Raw genomic sequence first — 23,194 nt, 5'->3', positions numbered from 1 at the left:
CTAATGGTTAAAACTTGAAGTTATACAAGTGAGTCAGCTGCGAGGAGAACTCTAGAATAAACAAACTTGGATATGTACAGGCTGACGAAGGTCCCTGTACATAAAGTCAATATTAAAAATGACGACAAGGACAGACAGATGACTACCAAGAGTCCCTAGTCATAACTACACGTGGAAGTTGAAATTATTCTCCTCACCCTGCGAGACATGGGTCATATAAAGGAGGCACCTCAGGGCACTTGAGAACTTTCACCAGCATAGTCTACGTTTCGTTCCATCCTTCAAGTTCGCTGGAAAGACAAGAGGACAGATGCCAGTATTCTCACTGACACCAACTGTAGGAGCATCGAGGCTGACATTATCCATGAACAACTAAGTTGGACTGTCCAATGGTGGCCATGTTACTTGCATGGACGACAGTAGACTGCTGAAACAGATGCTCTACAGTCGTCTAAGTAATAACAAATGCATTGTTGACAAGAAACGGAAAAGGTATAAGGATAATCTTAAGACAAACCTGAAAAAGTGCCAAATCGACCCCCTCACCTGTGAGACGATCACTCCACACCTTAACGCTTGGAGGAGCACCACATGAGAAGGTGTTAATACTTTTGAGTTAGCCTGACTGCATACCGAGACAGACAAGCGCAAACGTCGGAAAGATTCCGCCGCCCCTCCCACACTAGATGTAGCCCTCCACACGTGCAACATCTGTGGACGGACCAGCCAGTCCCGTGTCGACCTCTCGAGCAACCTCAGAGCTCATCAACGAAGGTGAGGTCACTAAAAATGCATATCAGTGTGACATAGCTGAAAGACCTTCATACTAGATTCCGAGTGACAGCAAAGTGATACAAATATGATACTGTATATAATAACTAGGTGGGAAGAAGGTCATACTACAGGGCATTTCAACATAGTGACAGTGCCAAAAGGTATGATTGACTGGGAGTGAATACACTGGTTGATTACAAGTTATGGATAATTTTTACACTGGTTGGGACTGGGCTGTTCTTATAGCGATCAGTACGTGCTCGTAAAGGCTGGATGCGGTTGTGGTATCGAACAGCAATTCTTGGACGAGGGATCTTGGGTGGTAGTAGTGTGTGTGTGTGTGTCTGTCTTTTTGGAAGGATTGGCTCAAGAAAAAAATAATGATCGAAATGACTCAAGAAATAAAAAAATGAGGCGAATTAGTTAGAATATCGGATGAATGCTAATTAGTACAAACCTAATGCAGTGAAGGGATAATAATTTTCCCTTTCCGTGTGTGTGTGTGTGTGTGAGTGTGTGCGCGCGCGCGCACGAGAGACAGACAGACTAGATTGCACCAGGTTTCCCCACATGTGTTTTGTCATCATTTTTACGGAACAATTAATTAGATCTCACAAAGAGAGCGCCCCCTCCATCCCCTCACCCCTCCTCACTCCACTCCCCTCCACTCTACTGTCACCACCTGAGACACGGGCATCTAGGAGGAGGGAGGGAGGGGGTGGGTTGGTGCCTATCCTCCTCCTCCTCCCTCTCCCCCCTCCCCCCACAACCACTTCCCCCTCCCCCCACAAAAAAGATGTAACAACAACAACAACCACAGCACCAGTGACAGACAAATAAAAAACAACAGCTGTGACATTACCAATAACAATAGCGGCAACCATATCAATAGTAAATAACAATGTAAACAATAACAGCAGCTACATCAATGACAACAACAGTAACAACTATATGACTAACAACAATATCACTGTCGACAATGCTAACAGTGACGACAACAACTGTACTGGATTTCTCGTGGCTATCAAAAACAATGTGAAGGCAAGAATAAGAATGTCAGACAACAACAGCGACTGACAACAAAATAACTAACGCCAACAATAGGAACAACAGTAATCTAAAAACAAACACACAAAAAGACGATGTTTCATTGGTCGTGACAAGTACAAACAACAACAAAAATACAGTATTCAAAGGTCGTTACTAACAACAACATCAAAAATACAGTATTCAAAGGTCGTTACTAACAACAACAACAACAAAAATACAGTGTTCAAAGGTCGTGACACATACAGTACCAAACACCAGGTATGAATAATGGAAGTTCTACCGATTTATGAGTTGTGCTGTGGGAGATGATACGCCTTGTGCAGGTAAACACTGGTGGAATAGAAAAACAGTAAGGGCCAAGTGGTTTTTCTGTTTACTAACATAATCTCCCCCACCCTCATTCCTCCCCCACCCTCAACCCTCCCCCACCCTCATTCCTCCCCCACCCTCATTCCTCCCCCACCCTCTACCCTCCCCAATCTTCCCCTACCCCCAATCGTCCTCCCTTCCTCGGCTGGTGATCGCCTCTGGGCCGTTTTACTTGTTATTTTCATTATATATTTTTGTGGTGAGCGGCAGGGGTGGTCGTGCCCGGGGAGATGGATGGGGGTAGCGAGTGATACACTGAGCCACCAAATACCCACAATTAGATTATAATCCGCAGGCATTTGGGGAAAAAATTCATCAAGAAAATATATACGAATCAAAGTATCGTGTGGTTTGTTGATGGAGTGTGGAGGGCGAGTGAAGGCTTTGTAGAAATCATGGGAGTCCTGTACATGTGTTAGGTCGTACAGATCATAGGAGTCGTCGTAAAAGTCTTGTGGTTGTGCTGAGGTCTTTGGTGTCATGTGGAGGCACTTTGGAGGTAGTAGCGGCGATGTGGAAATTACAGATAGATTCATAAGGTCTAAATGTCGCTGTCATCATATGGAGGTCGTGAGGGTGGTGGTGTGGGCGCCATGTTTATATAGTGCGGGTTAAGGCTAGTGGTGAGGGTCGCAGGGATGGTGGGGGTACGGGGGGGAGGGCATCGTCATCCTGCAGCAGGTGTGGTCAATGGGTCGCCTCGGGAAGACGCTTCTAAATTGGGGAAGAAATCCTCTTCTTTTTTCATATTATACATTTGTTCTTTATTATGTGTTGGGGCACTGGGATAGAGGTCATCGCTGGCGTCCTAATAATGAGGCTGTGGCGAGTTTGTTAACATTAAAGAAGATAGTTAAGGAGGGAGCCACCAACTACGTAATAAATAATGATTTTAAGGAGGAAACTTCCCTCTCATGTTGTGCTTACACTGCTACTATAACACACACACACACACCCACACCCTACCACTAGTGGCCATGTGGCCCACACACCCCACCACTAGTGACCATGTGGCCCACACACCCCACCACTAGTGACCATGTGGCCCACTCACCCTACCGCTAGTGGCAGTGGGAGCCACACACCCTACCGCTAGTGGCAGTGTGGGCCCCACACAGCACTACTGACAGTGTAGGACACACAGCACTACACAGAGGGTGTGGCTTAAGCTCTCCATCAGAGGATCAGGGAGGCTCAGTGTGTACGGGAGTGTAAACATGTTTTTCATATCTCATATTAATTGAGTTTTTGTTCTCCCATTAGGGTTATTATATTATAGGACCTGGGGTAAAAATGTTTACACCTTGACTCCTTGTATAGGACATCAGTTAAGCCACCCATCTACTGTGTTAACGTGTTTGAGCCTTTAAAGTTACGCAATGGTCACCGAGTCAGACCGGCGGGTGGCATAAGGGAGAGTGAGGCCTTGTATATGTGTAGCCCGAGTAAGAGGCTGTGTTGGCAGGGAATGACTCTGTTTTACATATATCTGTGCAGCCGCCTGGAGGTAATGCTGGCCACGCCACCTGTGTTGAGTGCCTGCTCCACCAACCCGCATGAATAATAAGAAGCCGTCTTTGTAGGCTTTATGTGTATCAACTTTGAAAATAAATAAAACAAACATGATTTTTTTTTTGGGGGGGGGGGCATTTTCGTGTGTTGGTCTTGTATGTGACGCCTGGGTAAGAAAGTTGAGTATTGACGCGAGAACTTGATGGACAACTAACCGCAAAATACTTTTAGAATTATCTCCCCCAGGCACAACAACATAACATGCACACCCACTCGTAAAAAAAATGACTTGAAGCGTCTAAACACACATGGGTGCTTGAATGGATACAACACCTGCCTCGTGTCCTAAGTATTAGTAACTAGGTCCCATGCCATTCCTAATTCACCCAGCTGTAAATTGGGGCCTTATTTTATAGGCAGGGAGAGTGTAGGTGTACCGGAGGCTTCTATACTTAGTGCTATATCAACACTGTCCCTATAAGGCAGTCATGTCTATATGGGACGGTTGGAATGCCCTTTAATAGTGTGGTAACTGGACACAAGAGTCTGTTCTCCAGGCCTAGTGAACTTTAAGATCTGTCCTTCATGGTGCTGTCATCATTACCTTCGTGTGCTGTCACCACTTACTGAGCTGTAGGTCATAACTTAAGCATCACTTTAGCCTCACTGAATGAACTTTCTGATCCTGAGTCTGATAATTTGGTGCAAACCAGGTCGGTCCTTGGCTTACGAGAGCGACCCCGCCTCATACACTCCATGAATTATTCCCGCGCTGTACACCCCCGGCCATTCATGATGGATGAACGGGGCACTGCAGTAAAAATGAAGGCTCACGTTTAGAATTTCTCGTTTTTAGGTTCTTTCATACTCTCTCTCTCTCTCTCTCTCTCTCTCTCTCTCTCTCTCTCTCTCTCTTTTCCTCTTCTTTCTCTATTCTTTCTCTCTTCTTTCTTCTCCTTTCTTCTTCTTCCTCTTCCTCTCTTCTTCTTTCTCCTCTTCTTCTTTCTCCTCTTCTTCTTTCTCCTCTTCTTCTTTCTCCTTCTGCAGCAGCACTATTAGAAACTTAGCCTGACGGACCATTGAGAATTCGTTCCATGGTGTTGACAGGGAGATGGCTTCAGTAATATTAATACTAAGACGTAAAATACTGTACCAAGGTAAAGGAACAGCGAAGCCCGGGTGTAACAGGAAGGTTTAAAGGAACGAAAGAGTGTTTAACGTGACACGCACACATGCACGCACGCACTGACCGAAAGAACCTTTTTCCCTGGTCCCTTCCGGTGGGTCACTCAGCGCTGGCGGACGTAGGATGAACTGCAGTAAGGACGACAAAGATCACGTTTTTACGTTATTGGTTGATTGACGGACCGCTTGAGTATTAGCTCACCTTAGCTCTATTATTACCTGATAATTTTACACCTTGATGCTACCTGGAGGGTTATATTAGGAAAGGTTAGACTAGGTTAGATTAGGAAAGGTTAGACGAGGTTAAGTTAGGGCAGGTTAGGCTAGATCAGGTTAGGTTAGGCAAGATTAGTTTGGGTTAAGGTAGGTTATATAAGTAAAGGTTAGGTTAGGTTACCGTTAGTGTTTAATCATCATGTTGGGGGCAGCTATTCTTTAGTGATCCTAATTGGCCACGATGAGCCGAAGATAAACTAGAGATGGAAGAATTACAAAGTATATAAACCTGAGATAAGGCATTTAATTAGAACAAGTATTTACAACCATTGGATATGTGTGTGTGTGTGTGTGTGTGTGTGTGTGTGTGTGTGTAGACAGCACTTGACTCTCATAAATGGTGTTTGGTGACAGCAACAGCCTTGATAGCAACAGCCTGGTGATAGCAACAGCCTGGTGAACAGCCTGGCAGCAACAGCCCAACAGCCTGGTGACAGCAACAGCCTGGTGACAGCCCAACAGCCTAGTGACAGCCAACCTTGATAACAGCCTGGTGACAGCAACAGATTGGTGACAGCAACAGCCTAGTGACAGCAACAGCCTAGTGACAGCAACAGCCTTGATAGCAACAGCCTGGTGACAGCAACAGCCTAGTGACAGCAACAGCCTGGTGACAGCAACAGCCTGGTGACAGCAACAGCCTTGATAGCAACAGCCTGGTGACAGCTACAGCCTGGTGACAGCAACAGCCTGGTGACAGCAACAGCCTGGTGACAGCAACAGCCTTGATAGCAACAGCCTGGTGACAGCAACAGATTGGTGATAGCAACACCCTGGTGACAGCAACAGCCTTGATAGCAACAGCCTGGTGACAGCAACAGATTGGTGATAGCAACAGCCTGGTGACAGCAACAGATTGGTGATAGCAACACCCTGGTGACAGCAACAGCCTTGATAGCAACACCCTGGTGACAGCAACAGATTGGTGACAGCAACAGCCTGGTGACAGCAACAGCCTGGTGACAGCAACCGCCTGGTGATAGCAACAGTCTTGTGATAGCAACAGCCTGGTGACAGCAAGCGTGTTGATAGCAACAGCCTGGTGACAGCAACAGTCGCTCCTCTTCAAACGGGCAGGAAGCTCATCAGGCTCCAACATCTAATATTAATGGAACCATCGATCCCCTCTCCGCCTCTCTCTTCCCTCACTCACTGACAGCCGAGTGGGAGTTAGTCTTGACAGCCGAGTACGAGTCAATCTTGACAGCCGAGTATGAGTCAATTTTGACAGCGAATTGAGAGCGAAAGTGGAAGCCATTTTTTACAGTAAAATGAGTCCGCTAACAGCCGAGTGGGGTCATATGACAGTAAAATGACAGCCAATTATTCGTCCTTGAGAACAAAATGATAGGTTATTAACAGCCAGTAAGATCAACATGGAAAATCAAATACCATCTAATTGACAGGTAGCTAAGAAATTGTCATATGTCATTTAATGCTGTCATTCAACCATCTGATAGTCGATAAAGAACAGCAAGGCTCTCCAACAGCAGATTAAAGTCAGCAGACAGTCAGTTGGTAACACTGACAGCCATCGTTACGAATGGACAGTAGAAATATTTATCATTTTTAAACTTGTTAAAATACCAACCAAAGGATTAACATTCCCAAACACTGAAGATATTTGAAGCAGGATAAGTATACACCTGATAGAGGTATTATGGCAAAGGTTCTGCAGAATGGAATGTTCACAGAAAAGTTATGAGCCGCCCTCCCAGATGCCCACGTGTGGTAATGTTAATAGAATAGGGAAGTGATGGGTTAGCCCCGCAAATATGAAGTGATGGAGGTATTTTGTTAAAGGTATTGTTTATTTATTTTTTCTTCTGTATCGAATCGAGATGAAGTGCACCAACACCACATCCATCCTACATGTGTGTATGTATGTATGAATGTATGTATGTGCACGCTCGGTGGTTGGAAGCTGGCCCGATGACCTATGATAATTGAGACACATTAACAGCCAACAATCGTGACATAGAGAATTTCTGTAGTTTCCATCTTGGCTCCATATACTGGAGTTAAGTTAGGTTAGTGCATTGTCCACAGGATGACTAAACATTCACCATCTCTCTCTTAACATAATCTCAGTGGTATATTATATCAAACCTAAACAGATAACATCTATTTTATTTTTTGTTTATTTTTTTTTATTGACTTTTATTTTTTTGTTATACACTTGATCGTAAATGATCGCCTTTGTTCACCATAGATCAGGTTTGAGACTAAAGACCTTGTTCAGTGTTATATTAGATTAAAAACCCAGGTATTATACTACTAGTGACAAGGTGTGTTCATAATAGTACTGGTGTATAGTTACGGTTACTATATAAGTAATGATGTATAGTTACCATTGGAGGCAAATAGATTTTTTTTTCATGGAATCCTCCGAAAATTGTAGGCAGGTTGGAGATAAACTTCCTTATTGTTTTCCATTGTTGGGCCAGGGTGTCCTTGTGAAGATAACAAAAGCTTACACTCTCTCTCTCTCTCTCTTTCAAAAAAAAAGGCTTTGACAGATCAGGAGAGAAGAGCATTTTTAGCTTTTGTTTTGGGTTGACAGCTTTGATCATCGCCCACCAGCACCATCAGGAGGGGGTGCAGTAGTAGGGGCAAAGGGAGGAGGAGGCGGCCTAAAAAAAAAGTGGTCCTCCCTTCGAGCCTTGTGTGTGACAGGACGGCCACAGCTCTCCGTTCAGGTCTTGTTGTGTCCAGGGAATGTTTATTGTCTTTGATGAAAAATGTTACCTAGTTTGTGTGCGCGCCGTCATGAAGGGGATAGAACCAATAGATTGTGTTAACGTTCTTCTTCAATGCAGATGCTTCATGTTGTGTGTACGTTCTTCCAAGGGTAAACTAACCACAATGTTATATTCTTTCTGTACTTTCAATGGACCAGACTGATGATGTGTAGGTATACGTTCTTCAAGGGAGTATAGACCGTTCGTTAGGTATGTATACAGTACGTTTCTTCCGGGTTATACAGACCATGTTAGGAGGGTCAGTAAAGGTGGCGAATTTAACCCTCACACACGCACACACCTCCAGTACAGTGTTTACCTTGACTTAGCTCAGTCATGTTGGCCCACACGCAATTCATTCTTACGTCGTTTTCTTTACGTAACGTCGATGAAAAGACGTCAATGGCAAGTCCTATTTTTTTCACCATCTTCACTACTGTCATCATCTTCCATATCTACTGTTTGTTTTTTTGACGTAACGTGGATGGAAAAAACGTCATTCGCAATTACTGTTTTGTTTATGTTGTTGCCAAGGGAAGACTCATGAATGTTTTAGTATCCGTCGCTGTGTTAATGTAGTTTATTTACACTGTTGTTGTTATACTGTAAATACTTGTTGGGTACCACAGTAGTGTTCTGTTCTGTGGAGTACATTGTCAAGTTTTCAGTAAGTTAGGTTTGTTAAAGTGCGTTAAGGTTGGTGTGATGTGAGTGTGTTCATTGTAGGTAGGTGTGTTATGGTGGAGATGTTAAGGTGGCTGTGTTGTATGGTTGTGGTGGATGTGTTCTACAGTGTCTGGTGGTGTGTGTGGTAAGGTAGAATGCATCACGTGAGGTGGTTGACACACACACACACACACGCACGCACAGTCGTCTAGGACATTATCGACGCGGAGGCCATAACCCGGAAATAGTTCCTCGTGTATCAATTCTCTTAATTCATTGTTGTTACTTTATATCCTGATCATAATTATCTTTTTTTATTTATAGTTGTTGTTGTACACAGTTGTTAATCTTTCTTATATTCACTAGTTTTCTTAACACTGTTCTTTCATGAGGTGGCTGTCCAAACAATAGGTCACCGGAATTATTCAGGTTGAATTAAAAATGTACAACTAAGGGAACTTAACGTGACTTTCAACAACCTATATAACACCAGAACACCCACACCATCAAGCACAATTCAGTTGCCTTTAACCCAGGAGTCCGCATGCGGCTGGGAGTTGCAGACGGCTGAATGACGTCCAAAATTCGGGTTATGCGGCCGGTAATATTGTTATAATTAAGTGTATTTTAGGTGGTACAATAAAAAGCAGGGGTGAATGGATGAAGGAAGTACGCAAGAAGAGGGCTTTCATCGCTCTTTCAATGTTTGGATCGACATGTGAGCAGACATTCCCCGAGTGTGTGTGTACCTTTATGAAAAACTAGTACTGTACTGTTCAAAGTTCACCCGCACCACACAACTCGTGAAGGCTGCTGTTACTAAAATTTAAGCAAATTTAGCTGAATTTGCAAATCATATCCGGGTATAAACATCACATTAGATTTAATTTTGTTCTGTGTATTTGTGTTTGGAATCCAAAAAGCAACTTTTAATGCTACTTTGATATAACAGCTGAAAGATTTTTTCTAGAAATATCACAATAGGCTTTTTGTTCTTTACTGTACAGTTTATCGTAATATTTTGTATTGGAAGAAGACAATTTTATATTACCTTATTTTGTACTGGTGAAAGTTTTGTTTCCCCTGTTTAACAAAACATCAAATTGGGCTAGTGCAGCTTGGTCCATATTTTTATACTGTAACTATAAAATACCAATTTACTCTAACCTACAGTTAATTTTAGCTTGTAATTCAGTATTGCTTATCATAATTCTTCTGACTGACTGACTGCTCATTCAGTCCTGTAGAATACGTTGTTGATTTATGTTGCCTGAGTATTATACAGCTGCAGCCGATCACTGATTACATACCAGCAAAGTGGCCGATTAGTATATAAAGGTTAATGACCCTTGCTCTACCCAAACCCAACTCAACCTACCCAACTTAATCTAGCCTTACCTAACCTTACCCAACTCAACCTAACCGTTCTCAACCAAACCTTATCCAACCCATCTCATGAGGAACCCTGAAGGACAATGAAATTCCACGAGAAACCATAAAGGACTATGGTATTCATTGAGCGACAATAAGACCCCTTCAGGGACTATAAGACCCCTTCAGGGACCAAGAGGCAAATACCTGAACTCATTTATACCGTGAATTATTTTATTGTATATAAAATGTGTTTCACCGCACAGCCGCCACAAAACTCCGTAATAAAACACACAACAAACACACAATGAGATACAGCTCAAACAAAGGTCCTTCGATATATAACATTGTAGTTAGGAGGTCCACAAAAATCATGGCTCCCCCACTGAAGGTTTTTATACTTATTAAAAATACAAACAGCGTATAATAACTATTGAGTGTTCTCATTGTGCACCAGAAAATGAATCTAGAATTTGTTAAATCACTGAGTTTTATTTTTCAGTTTACAGTTGGATGACTTTGCGTCGGGAGAAACACACCGCCGTTCACTCAGTCAATATTGAAATTTTTTAACCGCATTGTGCCCAGGCTGTCTATAAGGGGGGTAAGACAAGGAGAGAGTGTTGATTACGCTACGTTGATTTTATATCGTAATAAATTAAACCACTGATGAGTAATGTATACGACTTTATTCACAAAACCAGTAGACATTATGGAAAACGTTAGTGGTTTCTGACACACCACGCCCGCCTGCCTGCCTAACCCAAGGCTAAGTACGAGTACTGTACCTCTCGCTTGTAGACCCAAACTGACAATGTAGTGTGAAGGATTTCGGTGTGTAGTGCCGCCCTGATTCGTGCTACTCACCCCAGGACAAACACGGGTAAAGAGGATATGTTCTTGGGTGTTCTTCTTCAGGCCAATTTAGGAATGGGTGTTCTTCGTCAGTCCGCCCCGCAATTTTTACTCCGAGACGGTTAATGGATTGCCTTGAAACTTTGCACCAAAATCGCGACACTTTCTGGAATTTTCGAAGAGTTTAAAATGGGTGGAATATGGACCCAAAACGAGAGAAATTTTTGCCTTCTCCAGCAGTTTCAGATATCATGAGGCGGGGGGATATACTCTCGTGTTATTGATAATGTAAGTGGGCGAGCTGGGTGAGGCGGGGAATTGAAGCTTTTGGTGTAACATAACAGAACTTGTAACTTTACACCACACAAACATCACACCACACAAACACCACATTAATCTCATCACAGATCATAAAATGCTACCCCACACACACACACACACACCAGAGTTAAATGACTGTAATATATCTGCGTGACGTCATTAGAAGTGTGGTGAAAGACAATTATTGTAATGATCTTCCAGATGGGTACAAGAGAGTCCGTATGACCAGATAGTTCACTGCTCACAATAACACTGAGTACCACACGCTAACACCTTTACTCTATATATCAATGGGGATCACCTAAAGACTACATTTTACCAGACAGTGAAACCCCTGAACGCTACGTGGTGGGATTACTTTAGTTTAGATTAGAATATGTTGAGTTATGTTCTGTTAGGTTAGGCTAGGTTATTTTAGGTAAGGTTAGTGTTTTATCGCGTGAAATAATTGGGGTACGTAATCTTAAAGTAATCCATCATTAGTTATTTAAGGACGTGTGGTTACCGACAGTATTACAGTATTATAGTTTATGTATTTGGTAATAAATAACATTACCTGTGACCAACACATTCATCCAGTTTTGGTAGTATAAAAGTGTAAAGTTATGGGCAAAATTCCCTCGACACTTGGCAATATCTGGCCACTATTTCAACTTGAGGGTCATGTAAGTAATTATTTAATATTTTGTGAACGCTGTACTATACCATAACTTGTATATGAATAGCAAGAAGAAAGAAAACAGTATATTGCAATGAATTTTTTAATAAATAATGTAATGTTAAATTCACAATTCTCCTCACCTAACTGGACCCTCGGGGTAGTTGCCAGAAGCAGCCAGGTATTGCCAGAGGTGTCGAGTGAAGGCAGGAGTCAGGGTAGGAAGTGCTTCACACCTCACCGCTAACGTTAACACTCGTGGTCATCACCCCTTGTCACTGGTACAACCCGTCAACAAACGATGTATTAAGCTACAGCAATGCGAACCATTGACACATGTCAGCTGGTATAAAACGTTTTCTGGAATAAGTGTAGGAATTGTAAACGAATTTCCATTGACGAAAAATTCTTATTCATCATCTTGACTGATTCTTTGTGAATTCTTAACCATTTTCGAAAGCAACTTGACTATAGAAAATGCATATGACTATAATAAATTTATAACATTAATAAAATTTGAGTTTAAAAAGGAGAGAAATCGTAAATGCTATCACGCCGTCACCAACTCTACCCTAACATGCAAAACAGAGGTTAGTGAACCCTCTACGCCAGTACCTAACTCAACCAAATAGACCAAATATCTCTAGTCTAGATCAGTTATATTTGAATTATTATCATTTACAAAGGGTTCCAGACGATGAGAACGATTGGATGACGTGTGTAAATTATTATCTCTTGCTACAAAGAACTCAATCTGACGTGTATAAGATATCTACGTGTTAATGCTTTATGTACCGGGGCACTTAATAGCAGTTTATACACATACTCAACTAAACCGAAAATACCAAACCCATTCTTACTAAACTTATCCGTGCGACATTAAACCTAGCCATACTACACCAAACCTATCCATGCTACACTAATCTATCCATGCTACAGTAACACACCTATCCACACTACATTAAACCTAACCACACTACACTAAACCTATCCATGCCACACTAAACCTATCCATGCCACACTAAACTTTACCTACACACCTACTTATTATTATACATTATAAATAAAAGATCTTTTACACCTCTGCTCATAAATGTATTGAACCCAAACGAGATACTGCAACCGTTGCAACGCCATCTGTTGGGTAGAGAAGCAGTTCGGAGCCAAGCACGTCAACTGTGGAGGCGGAATGCAAGAACCCGCTTAGCGGTCTAACAAAATTAAACAAAAACAAGAAACTTTCCTCACGGCGTTACTGGTTATACTGATCAACGAAAGTATAAATAGGAAGTCCTTGAGACGGGATGTCAATACTGTTTTCTGAAGACTTTTCTTGTCAGTAGGTCAGAAGTTGAAAATTTCGAATGCAAAGTGAGAGTTGTGTGGCGCAGCAGGAAGCATGGTGTTCCCCGCCTGATAACACGGTGACAGGCCGAGGAAAAGTCGATGTGATACTTGCAGTCACGACACCACCTTTGTGTGCGTGTGTGAATGTGTGTGAGGGACAACATGAACCAGGTAACGTAACTTTACCTGTGTTAGGTTACGTACGTTTTATGCACATTGGTCAGGTATTGTACATAATACTGTATTTTATATGATTTAATCCAATACATGTAATATACTGTACATACTGCATGTTAGGGTGAGTACTTAGGTAGTTTACATGGGTTAAGGCGAGTACATATACAGTTTACATGGGTTAAGGCGAGCACATACACAGTTTGCATGGGTTAATGCGAGTTCATTATAGTTTACATGGGTTAAGACGAGTACACACAAAGTTTACAAGGGTTAGGGCGAGTACACACAGTTTACATGGGTTAGGGCGAGTACATTTACAGTTTACATTGGGCGAGTACTTTATAGAGTACTTGGTTTAAGACGAGTACACACAGTTTCTCAAATATATTATTGATCTGTCATGATCATAACAACCTCAACAACAATGGTCATCAACAGTAGCAGCAGCAATAATAATAACAATGGAAATGATAATCAACACCTGAAATGGTAATAATGATAAAAAAATGTAGAAACAAATTAATGACAGTGACACGCCAATCACCACACAACACCCTGGCGGGATAAAGAACTATGGCCGTTCTCTGTAAACAAGAATTCTTTTATACCTCCTCAGTATAGGTGCATTCTGCCGTCGGGTGAGACCTATTCACTCTGGCATCACTACCGCCTCACACACACCTTAACGACGACATCTTCGCCGCTTCTTGTCCGTGTGTCTTAGGCTGTCTCCCTCCTGACGATGTCTTTTGCCGTGTTCGCGCCTCATTACCAGTCATGAACTCAGCGTAAATACAAAGTCTAATAATTTCTTCGTTCGTATTATTATTATTATTATTTTTTTTAACTACTACCTCACCTCCGACATCTTGAACGCGTGAGTCACTCTCGTTGTTCATATGCTTGTTGGAGCAAAAACTTTATCTTATGTGAACAGCTTGCACTTGCCACGCCCCTCATAGCCTGCACGTACCACACCTCTCATAGCCTGCACGTACCACACCTCTCATAGCCTGCACGTACCACACCTCTCATAGCCTGCACGTACCACACCTCTCATAGCCTGCACGTACCACACCTCTCATAGCCTGCACGTACCACACTCTCATAGACTGTACGTACCACACCTCTATAGACTGTACGTACCACACCTCATAGTACTACACATAGCCTGCACTCACGCTCATAGCCTGCACGTATCACACCTCATAGCCTGCACGTACCACACCTCATAGCCTGCACGTACCACACCTCTCATAGCCTGCACGCACCACACCTCTCATAGCCTGCACGTACCACACGCCTGCACCACACCTCTCATAGACTGTACGTACCACACCTCTTATAGACTGTACGTACCACACCCCTCATAGCCTGCACGTACCACACCCTCATAGCCTGCACGTACCACGCCCCTCATAGCCCGCACGTACCCCTCATAGCCTGCACGTACCACACCTCTCATAGCCTGCACGTACCACACACCTCTCATAGCCTGCACATGCCACCCCTCATAGACTGTACGTACCACACCTCTCATAGAATGCACATGCCACGCCTCATAGCTTGCACACGTGCCACCTCATTGCCTGCACATGCACATGCCACTCATAGCCTGCACATGCCACGCTTCAAAGCCTGCACATGCCAGCTGCACGCCTCATAGCTTGCACGTGCCACTCTCATAGCCTGCACGTACCACACCTCTCATAGCCTGCACGTACCACACCTCTCATAGCCTGCACGTACCACACCTCTCATAGACTGTACGTACCACACCTCTTATAGACTGTACGTACCACACCCCTCATAGCCTGCACGCATCCTGGCCGTACCACACCTCTCATAGCCTGCACGTACCACACCCTCATAGCCTGCACGTAACACCTCTCATAGCCTGCACGTACCACACCTCTCATAGCCTGCACGTACCACACCTCTCATAGCCTGCACGTACCACACCTCTCATAGACTGTACGTACCACACCTCTTATAGACTGTACGTACCACACCCCTCAGCCTGCACGTACCACACCCCTCATAGCCTGCACGTACCACGCCCCTCATAGCCTGCACGTATCACACACCTCCCATAGCCTGCACGTACACACCTCTCATAGCCTGCACGTGCCATGCCCCTCATAGACTGTACGTACCACACCTCTCATAGAATGCACATGCCACGCCTCATAGCTTGCACGTGCCACTCATTGCCTGCACATGCCACGCCTCATAGCCTGCACATGCCACGCTTCATAGCCTGCACATGCCACGCTTCAAAGCCTGCACATGCCACGCCTCATAGCTTGCACGTGCCACTCCCCTCATTGCCTGCACATGCCACGCCTCATAGCCTGCACATGCCACGCTTCAAAGCCTGCACATGCCACGCTTCAAAGCCTGCACATGCCACGCCTCATAGCCTGCACGTGCCACTCCTCTCATATACACACTTGACTAGCTCAGTCTGGCGTGTGGGCGCCCCTGACCCCCTCACCTATTCCTTATTACTTGACAAGAAACTTTTCTTAGTATTCAGTAGTTTTCCTTGAACACCGAGACGAGTCAAACTTCCTCTCGTTCTTCTCTCTTAACTACTTTACCGAAGTCTTCATTCTTTTATATAAAACTTTGTCAAGGGATGTAACAAATCACATTAACCTGACACTCGGGCCCCCCCCTCCACACACACCAATTGACAGCCTCTTTTAGTCTTTTCACCAGTAACTGTCAGCCCTCTTCACTCTTTTCATCAATACTGTCAGCTGCTTCAGTCTTTCTCACTAGTAACTGTCAGCTCCCTTCAGTCTTTCTCACCAGTAACTGTCAGCTTTCTTGTGTCTTTCTCACCATTAACTGTCAGTCCTCTTCAATCTTTTCACTTTGTCTTACTCGACCCCCACCCCACCCCACCCCACCCTCAGACCACATTTCTTCACTCGCTAATTCCTTTCAGAATAAACTTACTAAATTGTCTTTCATCCTTCCTTTGACATTAACTTTCGTCTTCTTCTTCTTCACACTCACCCACCATCTTTTTTTTGTTTTCCATACTTGGAGGCGTTCAAAGTTTTACAGTACTCTGATGATGATGGTGGTAATGATGGATGATAGTGACGATGATGATGGATGGTTGATGATGATGATCCTAATTCATTGTTTTGTGAAGCAATCGTCGCCTCTCTCTCTCTCTCTCTGTCTCTCTCTCTCTCTCTCTCTCTCTCTCTCTCTCTCTCTCTCTCTCTCTCTCTCTCCACTGGTTCCTCGACAAAACAGCATCTCGCTTATTATTTATGATTGTCTCGACTCGTGTCATTTTTCTCCTATTTCATCATCATTCCCTGGGTTAGTTGAGAGCGAGGACATTAACTTTGTTCTGTGTGTCGTGTTAATACCTGGTGGCACTCCTACATGTTCCTGTGTACACTGGGACCATGTTTGTGCTGCAGGTATTATACTTTTAAGCTGTTATCAACGTGTTAACTGGGTAACTAATCCCCCCTGTAAGGAACTAAAAGATTTTCCTGAACTGAAATATTCGAAGTGTAAATTTGAAAACAAGTGTATACATTGTAAATAAATAATGGGGCTCTGTAGTAAAGACGTAATGTATTTATTGTACAGACTCAAAGGCACAATACAAACTGAGGTATTGTAGTAAGGGTTAACTTTCCTCCTTGTGTACAAAGTCAACAGCTGAAACTTTTAACGAACAAAAGCAAATTAGTTTGGGCCAATGTTACTTCTTTCCCCTCCAACCTTCACCGTGTATCACAGAGAACAATAACACACGCAAGACTTATTGTGAGCTGAGCGATAATTAGTTGTATACTGAAGGAGGTTCTGGAAATACTGTATTGGAATAACAGGAAACTTTTAATATGTAACGATAAGACGACCATATATACACAGGAAGCTCTCAATACAATAGGCTTTTGGGTGTTAGTGAACAAAGGTGTTATTGATTATTAGGGTTGATGAATATATCTTTTAAGGCAAGCATCGTGTATTGAGTAGTCACCTGTAATATCTACCTGTAACTTTATTCAGTATTGCGTGAGGTCGTCCGGGGTCAGCTCTGTAGTTTAGTTTCAACAACTCGGCTATTTTTTTTATATTTAGAGACACACGCTATATATATATATATATATATATATATATATATATATATATATATATATATATATATATATATATATATATATACACACACACCAGATTTCAACGTATAATCGACTTTTTCAAACAAATCTTCTCCCATCGTCATCAGGCAACCCTCAGCTAAGGTTAGTCTCTCCACTTGTTCTTGAGAAGTTTTGTCATAAATCTTCTTGTCTTGACGCTGAGCTGTGAAGTAAACCCGCATCTGTCTGTGTTAAGTGTGTACTGTACCTTGTTGGCCGCCACACAGCCAACCTGCCGAGTTTCCTCACTATTATACAAGAAAATGTAATGTAGACACTGACATACCTGAACTTGGCCTTCATCTGTTCTTAGTTAATGTTCTTCCTCCAAAAAATCAATAGATTCTTATTTGGTCAACACTCAACTCTATTACATAACTCACAATTAGAGAGAATTTGACCTATAATAAGATCATATAAAATTAGATGTATGTTCATACTAGGACGACGAGTATAATCTTTCATTTAGTAAGACATACACAAAGTGAGGTGGGGCGCTAAGGTTTATCCGGGCCGGGGGTTTGTGTTTCAGAAACCATTTCTTCATTCTATTATTATTTTGTGTGTACCGGTAACTAGGTCAGATGTAACAAGAGAGTAAGATGCATACAAATTTCTGGCACACTTTAGTTAGAGGTTGGGGTCCACCCCGTCTAGCACAGAGGCGGGTTAGTTGTTGAGAGAGGTGGGTGTGGCAGCCAGCTGTACGTGGTCCACACACTGCAGTCATTCCTCTCACCTTCTGCAGTCTCCCCGACTAGTTCATCCGCATACACACTATATGGACTATTCAACTGTGTGTGTTTGTGTGTACGTGTGTATACACATACAAATTTTCACCTGCCAACTGCTACATAAAAATATCAAGAGTTTATGTAATAATGACGTCATCAGCAGTGCCGCTTCCTCCACACTCGTTATGAGATATGGCCAGATTCTGGTGTCGACGAGCGATCCATGGATAAAGCAAACTTGGATAAGGAAATAATGGCTGGTTTGTGTGGAATTCGGGAAGGTAAATCCCGTGAGTATTGCTCCCCTTGTCGCATGTTTTCGTTCACCTTCCTCACTGTTTCGCTCATATCCGCCATCCCAGCCAAGTCTGTTATAGTTTTCATAGATCCGGATTTTACTTTTATTTTTTTGTTTGACTCTTTTTATATTGAAACAAGAGTACAGGACAATGGGGGATAATGCGTGCTTCTGACAACCTTCACGTTACAAAGCGGCAACGGGAAACTGCTCATCTAATTTCATCCCTGATTAGTCCAAACTTACGCCCCTGCAGCCAACCATCAAACTTTAAATCATCGTCTTTTTTTTCTGTAGAGCCAAGAAGAAGTAGAAGGGGTGGGGAGGGAGGGGGAGTAAGTGGGTTGAGGTTGACTCGCACTAGAGAAGTTTGTGAACGATAAGTTGTGGAGGCGAGGGTGACTAGCCTAGCTTGACTAATGCTGGGGGTTGGTTTGTTGGGCCCGGCACCCACCACTACCACCACCCTATCAAGCCACATCCACCTACACCATCCTGCAAGGCCACAGGCCACATCCCCCGGCCACGCACACCTCTGCCACACACACCTCTACCCTGCCACACACACCTCTGCCCAGCCACACCCACCCACTACACCACCACCCTGCCCAGCCACACCCACCACCACCACCTCCCAGCCACACCACCCTCTACCCACACCCACACACCACCACTACACCACCACCACACCCACCACACCCACCACTACCACCCTCACCCACCACCACCCTACCCAGCCCAGCCCACCCACCACTACACCACCCTGCCCAGCCACACCCACCACTACCACACCACCCCACCACCCTACCCACCCACCACACACCCTACCCAGCCACACCCACCACTACCCAGCCTCTACCCAGCCAGCCACCCACCACCCTACCCAGCCACACCCACCACTACACCACCTCTACCCAGCCACACCCACCACCCTACCCAGCCACACCCACCACTACACCACCTCTACCCAGCCACACCCACCACCCTACCCAGCCACACCCACCACTACACCACCCTACCCAGCCACCTGCTTACACACAGCCATTTTCATCCTTAATTAGTGTATAAATGTATTTATCTACTTTAATCAAGAGGGAGAGGAGCGAGGGTGTGTTTCGTGTGTATGTGTGGTGTACGTATGTTTGTGTATGGTGTGTTAGTGTATGTGTATGGTGTACTACGTGTGTTTATGTATGTGTAAGGCTTGTTTGTGTATTGTGTACAAGGTGTGTTTATGTATGTGTAAGGCATGTTTGTGCATGGTGTATTTGTGTTTGTGTGTATAGTGTAAATTTTGTGTATGTGGGTCGATGCAACAGTGTGAAGGTGTGTTGTGTCGCGTCTACTGTTGGTGTCCACTGCAGTGACTCGGCTGGTCCATGACTTTTCATAAACTGCGCGTGCGCGCGCACACACACACACACACACACACACACACACACACACACACACACAACGTTAACCACATCCCTCACTTACAAGGTCTTGTATACGTTATACTATACGCCGCCACATAATTTTATGCATAAGATGCGTATTTAGAACATTTTAATTCTGTTTGTAATTTATATTCATGGAATTCTTAAAATATACATGAATTGTCGTTTTTTCTTCAAAATTTTAATTATTTTCAAAAATGGCGTTTTTCGTCAGCCTTACCCTACAGTACACTATAACTAGACTATCTCCACTAACACCTTCACTACGGGGACACTATGGGGTTAATTATTTGGCACACAAGAAAGTGTATTTGTAAGGAACACTGAGGAATAAGGCAATGATGCCACAGGACAAAGACTGCCCTGTTTGTTGTAGTTTGTTTGTACATGGTTCAGGTTTAAGCCGCATCATTGACAACGCTGCACCTGCAGTCCTTCAAGGTCATGATGCACTATCCTTGTTGTTGTTATTATTATTATTGTGTTTGCGATTATTTGAGTGCATTTCCCCACTCCCTAAAGCTCGTGTGACTATAGCAGTAATACTTTCTCCCTCGCCTCGTCTGTCTCTGTGTGCCCATCTTACTCTTCGTCCGTCCGTTCGTCTATCTGATCCTGTTAAATTTAATTCCCACTCACTAATAAAAAAAATCCACTTGGGTCGACGGATTTGATTTGAGATTTGTCGTGAAAATATACCCTGTGAGGCCGGTGCTGGGTGACTGCCACTCCTGACCTGGATGATGTACCATTTACAGTGTGTGTGTCAGGTTGTGCTAGGATACGTACCCGGAAATGTGTCAGGATGCGCTATAATGTGTCAGGATCTCACTGGTAAAGGAACAGTCTAGCTCCCGGGTTACTCTCACACAGGCCGCGATCACCCAGATACAACACACGCTCTTCTCACTCTCCTAGACAAACAACAAAGAACATCCCCCACCCTCTCCCTCCTCCCCCCACCCTCTCCCTCCTCCCCCACCCCTCCCTCCTCCCCCCACCTCCTCCCCTCCCTCCTCCCCCACCCTCTCCCTCCTCCCCCCACCCCTCTCCCCACCTCCCCTCCTCCCCCCCCTCTCCCTCCCTCCCCACCCCTCCTCCTCCCTCCCCCCTCCCCTTTCCCTCTGCCCCCCCAGAAAAAGAGAGGAAGAGGAGGTAGGTGTCATTAAGGGAGCAGACGGCCCTCAAGTGAGTTACAGCACACGGTAGGAGTGGCGTCTTGAGCCAGCACCTTGAGTTAGTGTCTCCTTGATGAAGGGTTGACAAGTGTGGCCTAATTGGACCCCTCCCGTGGGCTGCCCCGGAGGCCACCACCACTGTGTTCTCTATATTGACACACACACACACACACACACACACAAAATTGAAAAGAGAGAGATGGGAAGTGAATAAAGAGAAAGAATACAAAAAAAGAAAATTAGAAATGGAAAGAGGGAGAAAGAAAGAGAATGAGAGCACGAGAGAGAGAGAGACCCATGCAGATAGTCTCAATCTTCCAGAAGAATCAGGAAGACTGTGAGTGTTTCGAACACGCCTGGCCAGAGGTCCACCACTCTTGGTGTGGGGTCCACCACACACCTGGTCTGGGGTCCACCACACACCTTAGAATACGTCACCAAAGCTGATATAATGAAATGTTAAGGGAATTTTCCGTAGACTTGTAAGTAAAGACGGTAGTGACATTAAACACACACACACACGAGTTTCAGGGTGTGCTTTTGTACTTAACACTTGATTAATTTTGACCCAGACTTTTAACTGTAGAGAGGAGTGCTGATGTTTCCAACCTTTCATATTTCTGCCAACAGAGACAGACAGACGAACCAACGAACATGTAGCTTGAACACCTCCCTGGCCCGGGTCTAGTTGCCTGTGGTAATAATTAACCTATTTACTTCTATCAGGTTAACACGTCTCGCTTTTACTAATTTCTTCAACATTGTCAGAAGAGAAAACGTGTACTGTACAGCGACATTCTTCACCATGCTGCATGACGTCACTTAGCGAGGAGGCGTTTTGTCTCCGGTCTTGTTCATGTTCGTCTTCTTTTCATGATATTTATGTTACCAGAGCGTTTTACATGCTAATTTTTCTTCCCCAAGTACATGAATTCTCAGAGATCAACACAGAATAGCTAATATCCCTTAAAATATCAGAATACAAATACGATAGATTAAATACTAAAGAACAGCAATGACTTTTCCCACGTCCGACTGCCAGCCAATCAGCTGTCTTGCTACAAACTGACTCAAATAAATCACATTAGAACCAGTGAGTGAGTAAGTGGAGCGTCTGGGTGAGGTGCGTTATAGAGGCCTGTCCTTATATGCAGTGGATAGAATTGCACCACAGCTAAAAATAAGAGGAAAAAACAATTCATACAAACTAATATTTGAATCCACAAAAGTCAACAGGAACTCCATTTAGACGGGGGAAAACGCGGAAAAATATCAACAGTGGGTGCCTAAAACCGAAGCTTCACCATGACTACCCAACACCACACTACTCCACCATACAGTACGTACTACCTAACACCACACCTCACAATACTTCACCCTATACAGTAGAACCCCACACCACACTACACAATACAACACCACACTGTACAATACTACACCACATTGCACAGTACACCACACTACACATACTATATCACGTTACACAATACAGTACTACACAGCATTACACAATACTACATCGCACTACACAATACTACAGCAAACTACACAATACTACACCACACTACACAATACTACACCACACTACACAATACTACACCGCACTACACAATACTACACCACACTACACAATACTACACCACACTACACAATACTACACCACACTACACAATACTACACCACACTACACAATAATACACCGCACTACACAATACTACACCGCACTACACAATACTACACCACACTACACAATACTACACCACACTACACAATACTACACCACACTACACAATACTACACCCACTACACAATACTACACCACACACACAATACTACACCGCACTACACAACTACACCGCACTACACAATACACCACACTACACAATACTACACACACACTACACAATACTACACCACACTACACACACCGCACTACACAACTACATCACACTACACAATACTACTACACAATACACCGCACTACACCACACACACACTACACCACACTACACAATACTACACCACACTACACAATACTACACCACACTACACAATACTA

General features: G+C 43.9%; 1 protein-coding gene across 1 annotated transcript in view; it reads left to right on the top strand.

Annotated features, from left to right (window-relative positions):
* LOC121871866 overlaps nt 1–23,194 on the top strand; it is a gene marked incomplete at its 5' end in the record, with an annotated part of 38,013 nt that overhangs the window by 3,523 nt on the left and 11,296 nt on the right.

The sequence above is a fragment of the Homarus americanus genome, unplaced genomic scaffold (genome assembly GCF_018991925.1).
Source record: "Homarus americanus isolate GMGI-L3 unplaced genomic scaffold, GMGI_Hamer_2.0 scaffold39675, whole genome shotgun sequence".
NCBI lineage: Eukaryota > Metazoa > Arthropoda > Malacostraca > Decapoda > Nephropidae > Homarus > Homarus americanus.
The sequence above is the reverse complement of the archived record's forward strand: the minus strand, read 5'-3'. Positions and strand labels throughout refer to the sequence as shown.